The sequence below is a fragment of the Thermobia domestica genome, chromosome 10 (assembly GCF_964235325.1).
Source record: "Thermobia domestica chromosome 10, izTheDome1.hap1.1, whole genome shotgun sequence".
Classification (NCBI taxonomy): domain Eukaryota; kingdom Metazoa; phylum Arthropoda; class Insecta; order Zygentoma; family Lepismatidae; genus Thermobia; species Thermobia domestica.
Genome location: NC_137463.1, coordinates 137444929 through 137459735, shown reverse-complemented (window position 1 = coordinate 137459735; position 14807 = coordinate 137444929). Strand labels below are relative to the sequence as shown.

Below are 14807 nucleotides of genomic sequence, written 5' to 3'. Positions count from 1 at the left end.
TAACATTTTTTAAATTATTTTTATAAACAAAAGAGGCAAGTATTATATTTACTAATGATACCACAAACTAAGTGCAGAATCTTAGCTATCTTATGGGTTAGAAAGTTTCCGGACTCACATTACGTAATGGTTAGTTCCTCTGATATATCGCATCAGGCCGGTACCCACCCCAAAAATGAAGGGGGGCCGGTAGAAGTTGGGGGCCCGATCCAATCATAGTATTGTTCATCGCCATATTATAGTTCATTTGCAAGCCTACAGTGAAAACTTTAGGGGGGCCCGGCCCCCTAGAACCCCCTGGATATGGGCCTGCTTAGCATCCTGCACTTCAGCAGCAACCACGTAAGTAAAATCAATACTGTAAAATAATTATCAGGAATTATTATTGAAAAATATGCAGAACTCAGTTTGTTTAGCCTTAGTAATAACGATAGTAAACAATAACGTTAAATAACTTATGGGAGTGAACTTAGCCATGTAAATTAATAATATACGCAGATTCATATGATTACAGTATATTTAATGAAGAAAACGAGGTAATATTACAAAGATTCAGAACAAAATAACTGACGAAATAACAATTGTTTACTTCTAAACATACTATTTCTTTTATGCTGTACATAACTTGAGAGTACTTCTGTTCCAAACAAAAATCACATATCTTAATAGTCCCGACCGACTTGTTACTTGTGCTTCTAACTTCCTATTTTTATTTTTCAAAATACCACATTACGAAAGTCAAAAAGTAATACTAAAATATATTTGAGTAATTGTATAACACTTACGACAAACTTCTTACTCATTTTATTGATGTATATCTATGCACATGAAGTACATTTCTCTTCCCGTCTTTGACTAAAGTTGATAAGTTAACAAATGACGATAACTGAAAGCATTCCATTTATGAAGATATGATCAAAAACATAGTAAAAGATAATGAAATATAAGCAAGATACAAAATTTAGCTCAATTGAGTATATCCTAGCAATTGTAGTTTCGAGAGAAATTTCCTTAAAGGAGCTGGGTAAGGAACAGATGAAAAGGGAGGAAAATAGTAAAACGGTGCTTTTCTGGATTAAATCTGGTCTTTAGATTATTTGTTGAACATGTATTAACTACTGGATGCAAACTTTAGTATAGAAATATAAACACAAACAGAAAACTACCCTTATTGAGCATCGAAGTGATGTGCTACGGCTGGAGAACTTCAATGTACAGTAAAATGTAGAAAATTCTCTCACTGAAGCCCCAGTAGAAAATAAGTAGACTGAAAGATACAAATTTGCTGAGCATTTTGACACTGATCGTATCCTATTCCTCATTCTTCCTTACTTTTTTCTTTCTTTTTTGCACTTCTTTTACAATAGTTTTACATTTGTAAGATCTTCATATTCATATAAAGTGAAACAAAATAATAAGAAAGCTTTTCTGTTGCTAATTTTCCTTTTAAGTATCGACCTAGAAGCAGAGCATTATCACCAACAGGTCATGTATACTTGATCCTCCCACCTCTTTGTTGCACAGCAGACAGATCCACCTCGAATTCAGATAAAAGGAAGAAGATACAGCATGCATCCTGCTTTTCAGTCGAAATGTAAATTGAAGGGAAAACTTACTAATAGTTACTTTATTATCATGTTGTTTCAGTTTGTATGTATACGAAAATCCTACAGGCATCAATCTATTCTAACGAAATGAGGAAAAGGAAAAAAGGAAAGGAAATGGGATTCTACCCAGTTTCAAAATCCTTTAGGAGTTCGTAGTTCACTCATGCAGGAGACTTCTTTTAAAGAGCTTACTTATCATACATTTACTTTTTATCACATCATACATACATTATTTCTAGCCGTAGCACTCGCTAAGAGGCTAAAGAGAATGGTTTCTGTTTGTTTCTATAATTGCGTACGAAATCTTGATTACATATACTAATAGATAAATGTTTAATAGAGAATCTAGACTCTAGGTTGAAACCAATAAATTCACAATTTTACTCCATCCCTTCCGCCCCGCACCCAGCTTCTTTAGTGGAAATTTGTGAATTTCTCTTTGCTACTATAAAAGTACCTCAAAAGCACGATTGCCAGTATATACTCAATCGAGCGTCACTTTGTATTTACTTTATTATTTTAATTATCCTTAATATATTCGGAACATTTTCATACGGAAATGCTTTCCATGATCCTCACTTAGTAATTAGGTAACTTTAACCTAAAGCAGAAGGGTAAATGTAATAAAAGCGAAAAATCGTTAACTATAGCATACACGCAAAATTTAATTTACATTTTTAAATTGTAGTAATTTACAATTTTTAACAATGCCATCTACATCATTTCTGCAATATATAACTGGCTATAAAAGTATACTATCGAAGCTATGTCCGTCCGAGATCCTGGTCTTCCCTCTGATACCTACGGCGTCCAACTTTTCTAATCCCTACCTCGTATTAATTTTGTTTGAAGGAATGACTACTAATTTTTCTTCTTCTTCGGGGACAATGTCCCACTTTTCTCTTTTCCATCCAATAACATTAGTTCCTAAATTAGATAAGCTACAGTTATGGACGTCTAAAACAATACCATAAAATTTTGGGATACACTATGACTCCTCAAACGAAAACTTAAAAAACGTTATAGACACATACGAGTGCAAAGGACCGTAATTTTGTGAGGAAAATTGTTAACTTATTGCCAAATTAAAAAAAAAAAACATTTATTGTATTTTGGAAAGACTTTAGGTTAGGAATTAAACCAGTAAATCTGTGCACAAATAGAACCTATTAGATTTGCTGGATTTAGATAGAACGTAAAAGTAACGTAGATATTAAATACGTCACGTATTCCTCCTAACCTCCATGTTTCAAATAGGTATGGATAAGCATACAGGCACTTAAATAATTCTGGAAATTGATCTCCTTTTTCTCGATACCGGTACTCGGAATGTTTAAATATAGTGGTACTAACTGTGTACGGCTATAGATGGCAGAATCAATTAGGTAAAAAGCCCTTATTTTCACTTATAATGCACTTTGACAGTTTGTCTAAAGCTCTTTTGTAGAAACATGATCACAGGAAAAAAAATAGCAGTGTAACAGTCTCACGGTGAGTGGTCACTATTTACGTACTCTTTACCGTAAGCGGTGGCGATTAGTTCTTCGCGCGTCCAATTTTCAGAGCCGTAGCTACGGGGGGAAAAGCGGAACCGTTGTTTCGGGCAGTGATAGCAAGAGCGCGCCCAACGTTCAAGCAGAAGGAAAAAGTGTTGGAAAAGAGTAAACGACGAGGCGCCCTATTAAATCAATATATTTCTCGGGTTGCAAACAATTAATTATTATTTAATTATACTATTATTTAATAGTACATTTGGTGAGTATTTTCTATCAAGCTACGCTCGCAATCCGAGGTTTCAATAAGAGTTACAACAAGTTTTTCCTTATTACTTAAAAAATAACTTATTATTTAGGCCTATATGATTTGTTATTAACAATTGATATACAAAGTTCCGAGTAATGACTTATAGAATACGCAGGTGCGTATTCAAAATCAGGGGCGGCTTTAGGATTTTAATTTTGGGCAGGACCGCTCCCTCCCTTCTGCATACCCACATGCTGTGGAGATAATAGAAAGCAATCCATCTAAAGAGATATTTCCAAAAAATATAATAAAATTATAAAAATATAAGCAAAAAACAAAATTATGCTTGGCTGTGTGTATACAGACAATCATGCTTTCGAGGGATTTTTGCAGTAGCAGAGCACGATTGCGAAGGGAAATTGAAAATAGGCAGTGAATGAGCCGGAGGAAGGAACTGGAAAGTGGAGTAAAATATTAAATTTATTGGTTTAAACCTAATGTCTAGATTGTCTGCCAAATATAAATTAGCTTCTATAGCCAAGATGTCGTACTAAAATATAGAAACGAACACGAAAACTCTTATTTTGAGGTTGGAAGTGATACGCCCCTTGGGTATGAGTATTAATTGTTAAGAAAAAGAGAGTAAACATAAAGGAGTCTCCACGGTTAAGTGGGTAGAGCGATAGACTAATAGTTCTTATACTATTTTGACACTAGATCGAGTTCCATCTCTTTTTTTTTTACAAAACATTATAGGAAGTGTATCATTTTCACGTTAATAAGAACCGAATCAATATAATAGGGAATAAAACCTTATTGATAGTATCCTTTAATCAAAGTATTTATTCACGATTAGAATACTATTGGTAACAGCGGTTGTTTTCAGTTTATGCTGTTGCATGCTTACTCCTCCGCTCCCCGTTCTTGCTCATAGATTAACTCACTTCGAGTTTGTGTGAGTCAGAAACAGAAAAAAGAACATACGAGACCTGTAGTCTTTCCAGTCTTAGCACCAAACATGACGTTGGAGTGAATGAAGTAGAATAGCCTGTTGTCATGAAAAAAAAGGAACAAAGAAAGGAAAAAGCTGATGTCAAATTATCGTTCTTGATTGTGTGTTTGTGTGTGTGTGTACTTGCTTTTATTCTTCTTAAAGTATTGACTTTCTCTTTCTTTCATATCCACAAGTGCAAGAAATTCAATCATAAGTCTGTATAAAAAATAAAGAGTACTTTCTCAGAACAAAACTATATTTTACAGATCTCGAACTCGAAAGGTTCAGAAACATAGTGGGAATATGAACGATAATCATACCATTCTTCTACATTATAGGCCTACAGTAGCGTGAAAAACTGATATGAAAATGATATAATAAACAAGCATAAGCTTTTTTCCTAACATGACAACACATTAAACGTAACTCATTAAATTTTGGGGATTACAAATTATTACCTTACGTGTCGGTGTAGGACTATTCGTTTTCACATTCAAGAGAAGAAAGAAATTGTGGCGATAGTGATAAAAATCAAATTCGAGATTTCATTGAATTTAAGTTTCACGCCCCCAGATACTATCTAAAGAATGATTTTTCGATGGTTGTCCATCTGTTCGTCTCTCGGTTTGTCACGCATTTAGATGCACGACATTCGATTGTTTTGCATTCTATATAATCCGACACATAAAAATAAGGGTAATTTACTGAAGGATGAAAATTTAAAATTAAGTTTTCTCAAAATTTTTGTAATTCCACATGAAGGTTTCATGCCATTACCAAGTTCTCTCCTTCCCTAGAAAGCAAAAGGGAACGAGGTTCCGGGGAACTGTTCAGAGGTGCCTGGGAATTTCCCCCTTGTTCCCCTTCAATTACCACACTGGGCCGAATTGTCATGGGCCAAATTACGATGAATTTCAATTAAATTATCATAGTATAATTACTTCCTTGTTGAATTACCGATACTTTTCAGTGGAAAAAAGGATGAAATTTGAAACTCCCAAATCAGGGTAAGTAGGCCAAGGTAAAGGAAAAAAGTGTAAAAGTTTCCATCTAGTTATGCGTACAATCCAAACTTAAAATTTCCGTATAATTAAGCTTACAATACAAATTTTGTCTATTTTTCTCACAACTTTATGGGTTGTTTGCCCTGTGCTTTAACCGCTCCACATAATAAGCTGCTTCAATTCTTATAGTAGAAAGCAACGGATATATGAAGCGAAGCACTTTATTTTTTGTTTCTGCATTTTTCTTAATTAATATAGATCGTTTACGATCATTTTTACAAACCAACTCATTACCAATTTTCCCTATACAGAAAGTGCCACCCCCCCCATAAAGGAGAATTTTACAAAAATGTTAGGACATATTCTGTTTATTTTAAATAAAGAGTTAATATACTGAATTTCAGCTCCGCAAGTTTAACGGCTTGCGAGATACTTTTTTTTTTTTTCGCAAACATTCGCATCCTCACTACATTCTTAGGATATGTATTATAATAAAAGCAATATAACATCCCAGTTTGAATTAACGCCTAATTATATACCAAAAATCATTTCATTTGACTTTGCAATTTAGCCGTGATTATCAGGCACACATAGATACATTCAATTTTGTATATAATAATCTATATATTACAGTGATTCAAAAATGTATATTTTCCAGTGGTTAGCTCCTCTAAAACTCACAGGGTGTGTGTCTCGAAAGCCAAGTAGTAGTATATGTCCTATTGCTATTATTACAATTACAAATATCACTATCCAAAAGTGCCTGAAGTTCTTTTTTTCACTTAGATATACTTAACTCAGGTAAACAGAAACAAATGGAAAAGAAAGGGAAAAGAAGGTCTTGAATGTGAAACGCAGACAAATTTACCAGTCTCCAGAAGATGTTGTCTACAACGCAGTGAGCAGAGTCGGTGGGTCGCAGTGGGTCATGGTGGAGGTGGGTTGCAGTGGGTCACGGTGGTTGGTGGGTCGCAGTGTGTCACGGTGGGTGATGGGTCACAGTGGGTCACATGATGTTGACTCACAACCCACTGACCCACTTAGAAAACTTGACCCACTGCTCCCACTGACCCACTCCATCTCTGACCAAAGGGGATTTCCCCTTATACCCCTTGTCAGTCGCACACTGTCCACTGTCCACACGAAACGCAAACAACATTTTTACCTAATGACTTTGGTAACCATAACATATCTAATGATATCAGTATACAGTGGCGTATTTAGGATTTTGTTTCGGGGAGGGGCTATGAACAACACGTGAATAAGCACTTACATAAGCAAAGGAGGGGAACAAAAACATTATGAAACTGTGGGTTGGTAGGCCCGTGCTCTGTGGTCATACGGTTAGCGTATTGGTGTGCGGAATCAGAGATCCTAATATCAATTAACGAGCAAAGTAACAATTTTCTATGTACTTTTTTGTACTCAAATAATAAGTTCATACATTTTAACTTCGATAAGAATAATGTATTTATCCATAATTTATTAATTTGCAACAAAATACAAATTGCAACAAAAATGGTTTGTTTTTGTTGTAAATAACCCTATGACCTCTAATCATAATAACCCTATTACTAAGTACCACTTCATAGAGCTAGTTTGCAAAACAATTATCGAAATTTGTATTCATGTAACTTGAATAAAGTAGTAATTGAAGCTAAAATGTATAAAATTAATATTTGGGGAAATAAATAAAGAGGTTGCCTTGCGCGGGAATCGAACTCAAGACCTTGGACCTAACCATCATTTTTCTAAACTTCAGTATGCGCATTTGCATTTTATTAGGAAGTAATAATGAACTCTCAAATATTCAGTAATAATAATAATAATAATAATAATAATAATAATAATAATAATAATAATAATAATAATAATAATAATAATAATATAAAAGACAAATTCCGTATGAGGACAGATTGTATAAAAATCTGTAAAATCGTCCCTAGTGTTAGGCAAAAGTTACAAAATTGTCGGGATTGGAGAGAAGTGTCAGGACCATTAGGACATACCCTCTGTATGCGTTCCTACAACAACTAGCTAAATGTTAAACAGAATGTTTCCAGGCCAATTTCATGTCAAAACTAGGGCTACTGAACTCACAAAAGCCCTACGAAAATTTGTTTTTAAGTAATGGTTATGCCGACTAAGCCACAGAAGACGTAGATGATGAGAATGAAAGAAACATTGGAATAAGGAAAGTGGGAGGAAGCGGAACCCGGAGAAAACCTATACACACGGTGTTTCTCCAGCACAATCCACACTAGGCAGGAGCTGGGTGGAACAGGGTGAACCATTAAATTCACAGCACTTCGATAAATAATAATAATAATAATAATAATAATAATAATAATAATAATAATAATAATAATAATAATAATAATAATGGTATTAAAAGATTTAAAGTTGCCCTAAAATTTGGGAAAACTTACATAAAAGTAAGGATTTCGGGCAAGTGGGTTCCGTACCTTCAAGACACACCTTTGCAACTACCCAAATTTTAAACAAAAGCGTTTCACTAAAGTTCCATGTAGAAAGTATTCTACTGTATGTTTTAAGGAAAATAACTGTAATAAAAATAACTGAATATCACTCAACAGTAAGGCATATAATAACCTAACTTTTAGGATATGCAGAGGAAATTATAAAACCTTTCCTACAAAAATACCTACACAGACCATAATTCAATGAGCTCTGAAATACAAAGTAACAAAAATCCTATAATATTCAGTCTACAGAGCAATTGTTATTTAAAGAATGAACATACACTATTTCGAAAATCGAGACAAGAGGAGAAATATTTACGATACTTTTCGTCTCGTCTTAATTCTCATCTCCAAAGCGAGACGATAATTTGAGTTAGCTTTGTCCCGTCTCGAATATAAAATGTTAAATTCTTATGTTATTTTGTTTGTTTTAGAAACGAGACAAGAAATTCCTCTTTTCGTAGGAAACACTAAACAAAACCGAAATATTCTTGTTAAATGTAACGCTTCTTCTTGTGATGGTATGACCTAAGCGATAATAAGTTCCTAAGTTTTAATCTTTTACGAGATAATAATAATTATTATTAGTTTATTATAATTATTATAATTATTCCTGAAAATTTGATAGTTCAAGTATTGAAACATCCGAGTATTTAAATATCTGAAGATAATAAAACATGTATCATTGGTGATCAATCGCCATCAAAAATTCTAAAGTAAAAGATATTGCCCACTGCGCATTCGAACAACTAACCTCCAGATTATTGGTCGATCGCCTTGACCACTGAACTACGATCACTACGCGGTAACTGATTCGTCTTTAGTCTCGTTACTTTAGGTTTTTTGCCTCCGCTTGCAAAGTTGTATGTTATATTTGCTCGTTTCAAAACGTCTTTCGTATTTCTCTTATGATGATATAAGTGAACAATTTTCGGCCAAGTTTATATTAATAACTTGAGTTGTTCTTAAACCTTTTGTTCACAAGTTTGTTTCTTCTCCACAGGAAACTCTCATACTCGCATTTGTTTCAAAGCAGTCGCCAGTACCTAAACAATGACTTGTCTCCGGCACTATACATAGTTGCAAATATCAATTAGGTGTAACACGTAGCTAAGACTATAGGTAGCTGAGGTACATACTTAGCACATGAATATCATATGTGGCAAGTGTCGGGTACCTAAAAGTAGCTGGGACACCTAAATGGCACATGGTTAGCACATCTTGTGCTGTTAGCTTATCTACGCATAATTTGATTTGTTTCGGTTTACTCTTTCCGCCACCCAACCGTTTTATTATCATTATTATTATTATATTGCAGATTACTGAAATAGCGATTTAATTAATTTTTAAGCATTATGCATCTATATATTGTTCAAGTTGCTTTATAAAGGTGCAAATTATGAATTATACTAACTTTTCCAATGAAATTAAACTAAATCTTTAAGTTTGACGTCCCATGCTTATGTTGGCTAGGTACAGTAAAGGAGACGGTGATGATGAATGAATAAAAATTGTGGAACGAAGATAGTGGGAGGAAATGGAAGAACCCTGAGAAAACCCACGCTCTCGTTGTTTCTCCACCACAAATCTCACTTTGTGCAAGCTGGGATCGAACCAAGCACCCCTTTACCAGAAGTGAACGCTCTACCAGTAAGCCACCGCGGCCCTATGAAAAATACAACCATATTCATTCTCTCTGTCTGTCTGTCTCTCTCTCTCTCTCTTTATATATATCAGGATCATAAATAATTTTCATTTTGGACTATGGTTTCAACTTGGTATTTAACTCAGAACTCTGTTCTTAATGAGTTGAGTTGATTTGGAGTTTAACGTCCCTTTCAACAGCAAGACTATATGAGACGTGGACGTATTGATTAATGTAAAAACCGAACCACGTGAACTCCCTCCGGTAATGATGATGATGATTTTGAGTTTAACATCCCGGTCGGCAGTTAGGCTATATAAGATGTGGACCTACTGATTAACATGGAATCCGAACCACATGAGATTCCACCGGGAATCGAACCTCGGTCTCCCACGCCAAAAGCGCGTACGCTAACTCCCGCCGGGAATTGAAATCTGTTCTGATTGTAAGAATGTTAACGTTCCTTCTTTTAACGTTTTCGTTTAATTTAATGGACATGGCGATAAATACGGCTTAGCTTTGAAACGTGACAGTTCATCTGATTTTGTTTTTTCAAGCACTTCAAAACAGAACTTTATATTTTTAAAAAAGCCATCCTTATATTGAAAAAAATACTGCACTCAGGCTCGAACCGCCGCCGTCTGGAACTTCAACAGCATTATTAAACAAGCTTGAGTACAGAGGCAACTCAGGAGAGTGCGTTATGATATACGTAGCTAATAGAATCGCCCCAAGCGTAGGTTTACATTGGAGTTTTAAATAGTGATTTTCTGTCTTTTTCAGTAATTTCAACTGAAGATATTGATTGATTTCCCATATTGGAACTTTCCGTAAAATGTGAATTGTATGTTCATCTCAAAAATACATTATTTGTTTATCTGAAAAATACCTTATTTTCTGTTCTTTCAATTTTACGTATTTGTGATTGTTCCTAATACCAGTGCACTGTGTGGAGTCATTTTCCTTTAAATTTTCCTCAGATTATTCTTTGCGTAATTATGTGACAGACAAGTTTCTTAACAATCAAAGCTTTTGCTTATAATTTTCTTATTTTGCTTTATTTCTTCTCAAAAATCATAAATAATTATTCATTACTACACTGCTTTGTTAAGGAAAGCAGAAAGAAGAGATATGTTAAGAAAACTGAGTTATTAATGACAATGAGGAAGTTACAGTAAATACGAACTTTTTATTGTGGATGACGATTCTTACTTTAAAGTGAGAGATGCAATTAACAAACGCTTATCCAAGAAATTTGACAGTTAACTGTAAGAATGTACTTACTTCCTCTCTCCCTCAACCTTCAAATATGCAGGAAATGAAAACAGCTAGTGAGGAGAAAATTCCCCTCATCCCCGTCGCAAATCGCAGACAGAACAAAATATGAACTGCACTTCAAAATATTTGGGAATATTCCATTAATACACATTGCATATTTTCCTCGATGTAAATATTTGTTGAATAATAATAATAATAATAATAATAATAATAATAATAATAATAATAATAATAATAATAATAATAATAATAATAATAATAATAATAATAATAATAATAATAATAATAGATACTTTTCGTCTAACCCTTAAGAGATCCGGGGTTTTTGGGCTATTTTTTAGACTTTCAGTCAAGCAGCTACTGCATCTTCACTATTTAACCTAGGGTCATGGTTCATACCTCATTCTCTTCCGAATTGAGCTGGCTTTCAGATGATACCATTTGCATGCTCATACCATATACCAGGAGCGGGAAAAATGATGTCAAAGGGAAATTTTTGGAGGGAAATTTTTTCTCGCATTTTGGGCCCCCCTGGAGCGACCCTGTGTGGACGTAGCCATCTAAAAAAAAATCTGATAAATAGTACTTGGTATACTGAATGTGTGTGCCAAATTTCAAGTTTCTATCTTGAATACCAAGGGCGGGAGAAATTTTATCAGGAATTCCCACATTGCCCCAAATTACCGTAAAACACCATGATCTCAGGTAAAAAAATTTCCTGAGACATCCCTAATTACCCTAGGGTCACGTTTCGCCCATCATTCTCTTCAGAATAGAACTGTCTTTCAGGCGGTATGACTCACGTGTCTCCATCATGTATCTAAGGCGGGAAAATGAGGAAAAACGGGATTTTTTGGGTCTAAATATCCTCTTTTTAACTTTTAGCCCCCCTGGACCCCCCTGTTTTAACGCAGAGATCTGAAAAAAATCTGCTAAATACTACTCGGTGGGCTGAATGTTTATGCACAATTCCAATTTTCCAGGTGCAAAAGTAAGCCCGCCAAAAAAAATATACCGACAATGTCCCATATTCCTGTATACAGAGGGAAATTTTTAAACATTCCCTGAGACATCCCTAATTACCCTAGGGTCATGTTTCGCCCATCATTCTCTTCAGAATAGAACTGCCTTTCAGGCGGTACCATTCACTTGTCCCCATTATGTATCTAAGGCGGGAAAATCTCGTGAAAGGGATTTTTGATAAAAAATTCCCTTTTTCAACGTTTAGCCCCTCTGTACCCCCCTGTTTTAACGCAGAAATCTGAAAAAATCTGGTAAATACTACTCGGTGGACTGAATGTTTGTGACAATTTCAATCTTCTAGGTGCAAAAATAAGCCAGCACAAAAGTAGTACCGAAAATGTCCAAAATTCCCCTATACAGAAGCATATTTTGATAAAAATTCCCTGACACTTCCCTAATTACTCTAGGGCCATGTGTCGCACATCATTCTCTTCAGAATAGAACTGCGTTTCAGGCGGTACCATTCACTTGTCTCCATCATGTATCTAAGGCGGGAAAATGAGGAAAAACGGGATTTTTGGGTAAAAATATCCCTTTTTTCAATTTTTTGACCCTCTGGATCCCCTCTGTTTTAACGCAGAAATTTGAAGAAAAAATCTGGTAAATACTACTCGGCGGACTGCATGTTTGTGCAAAATTTCAATCTTCTACGTGCAAAAATAAGCCCGCCAAAAATACTTTACATAAACCCCCCCAAAAAGTATTACACGAAAATATAAATTTTAGACTTATGACGTCATCACCTCCTATGTCTCGACACAGGAAGGTGTGAAACCATCCGTAATGTCTTCTGCAATGCCTCTAGACTTGAAAAACAAACAAACAAACAAAAAAAAAAAAAAAAAAAAAAAGGACGAAAAAGCTCAAATAGGAGAGTTATAACGCGATGTACCATGAAACACCCCGTATGGTACAAATTGTACCATGAGATCCCCAAAGGGCTAATTTTGCTTATAAAATATTCATTCTTTCTTGTTAAATTAAAAACTACTATGTATACATTAAGGTGGACCGAAAAAATATTTTTTCTTTGAAACGCTATACTGCGGAAAACTTGCCTCTATGGTAGATAAATGAAATGCAAAAGAAATATATTTTTTTGTTTACGTCTGGCGGTAGCGCACTGACCCTAAATTTTAAGAAAATATAGATTTTCATAACTTTTTCAATACATGGAGAAAATTCAAATAACTTCTACAACAAGTAGCTATAGGCATATTTCAATAGAGAAAATTATAGAAAAGATATAAATAGAAAAGGAATACATTTTACAATTTATTTGTAGCGTATTACACTTATAAAAACACTTTTTTTTTTTTTTTTTTTTTTTTTTTTACAGAAATTGACATATGGAAATATACGACTAATTGAAACCTCCAAACTGTTTAGTGATTTGATTATATTAATCACTGTGCCATGGCTGTTTCCAAGTAAATTACTCGTAGCCAGTTTAACTGCCCATTATTTCACAACCCAAAAGAGTTATCATTGAATTAGCTTCCAACTTATGAAGACGATCTTAAGTGTTTTTTTTTTTTTTTCATAAAGATTACAACTTAGCAGTTTTTTTTTCATAAAGATCTTAGCAGTCAAACAAACAACAGGTCAGTTATTTTTTTTTTTCAAGTTTCAAATATTGTGGCACGGTAAGTTAAATCTGTGTTTGATAAAGCTTCAATACGCAGTAATTCCTTACAGCATTGTTCAGTTAATAAATGCATACAATGTCAGTTATCGTAATCTTACGAAGTCCTTTAAGTGGAATAAGGAAAAGGAAAAATTCAAAAAAGAGTGTTGAAGATTTCAAAAGAAAATCTTTTAGTTGAGTTGATTTTGAGTTTAACGTCCCTTTTCAGCAGCGAGGATATATGAGACATGGACCTACTGATTAACGTGGAATCCGAACCACATGGGAAGAAAATCTTTGTTACTCTTTGATGTCTGCACGTAAGTGCAACATAACATTAGACTGCAATTGCCAAAAAGTCACTGATAGTGAGGTCTGTGAGTGTCCTGTGCCTATTATCTTGTACTCCCAAAGAAAGTTTGCATAGGTAAAATTGGAATTGTAGACGTAAAGGAAACAAAAGAGATTATCCAAAGACATGAAAGAAAGTTGGTTGAACATGAAAGAACTCAGTCCAATGTTAATTTGTTATCACAGCCATCTTGTTCAAAATATACGGCTACAGAAACTCTCCTATCAAATGAGGTAGGCAGTGATACGTCTAAGGAGATAGAAGATAGCAACGATGAAGATTTCAAAGAATTTAAGCCACCATGGCAGATGCATATTAAATTGAAAAATACTGCTCTGATTAGTGATTGTTTTCTAGTATCAGACAAAGCAACGACAGCTATCGTTTCAAGTGTGTTGCAAGATTTTGGTGTCGTAACTGATGATGACCGCATCCATGTTATTCAAAAAAATTAACTTAGAGCAGAAAAAGTGTTAAGCTCTCAGAACTCCAAATGCAGAATAAGGACAAGCATAACTCACTTCAATGTATATATTTTGATGGAAGGAAGGATGACACTCTTGTGATTTAAGAAAGTAAACTCAAAGCAGTTTCGAAGAACTATAAAAGAGGAACATTACTCAATTTTACAAGAACCCAATTTTGTGTTCGTTGGTTATCTTTCATCCTCTTCTGGGTCTGCTAAAAACATTGCCAATAGCATTCTTTCTTCTTTGACTGAAGCTGGATTTTCATTTCGTGAACTCGACGTAATTGGATGTGATGGAACATTTGTCAATACAGGGTGGAAAACGGGAGTTATTTGCCAAATTGAAAAACAAATTGAAAGGCCACTACAGTGAGGGGAGTGCCTCTTACACTTGAATGAATTGCCATTCCGGCATTTGTTTTTACATTTAGATGGTGTAACAACTGGACCAAAATCATTTACTGGTCCGATTAGCACACAGCTCAGTAAATGTGAGAAACTACCAGTGCTAAATTTTGAGTGTGAGATTCCAGAAATTGACCAAAAAATTTTAAGTAAAGATCAACAGTACCTGCTGGACAT

The 14807-nt window shown here is 34.6% G+C and overlaps 1 protein-coding gene across 1 annotated transcript in view; it reads right to left on the bottom strand.

Moving 5' to 3' along the window:
• Positions 1-14807, bottom strand: part of LOC145662734 (uncharacterized) — a gene marked incomplete in the record, with an annotated part of 1843005 nt that overhangs the window by 972105 nt on the left and 856093 nt on the right.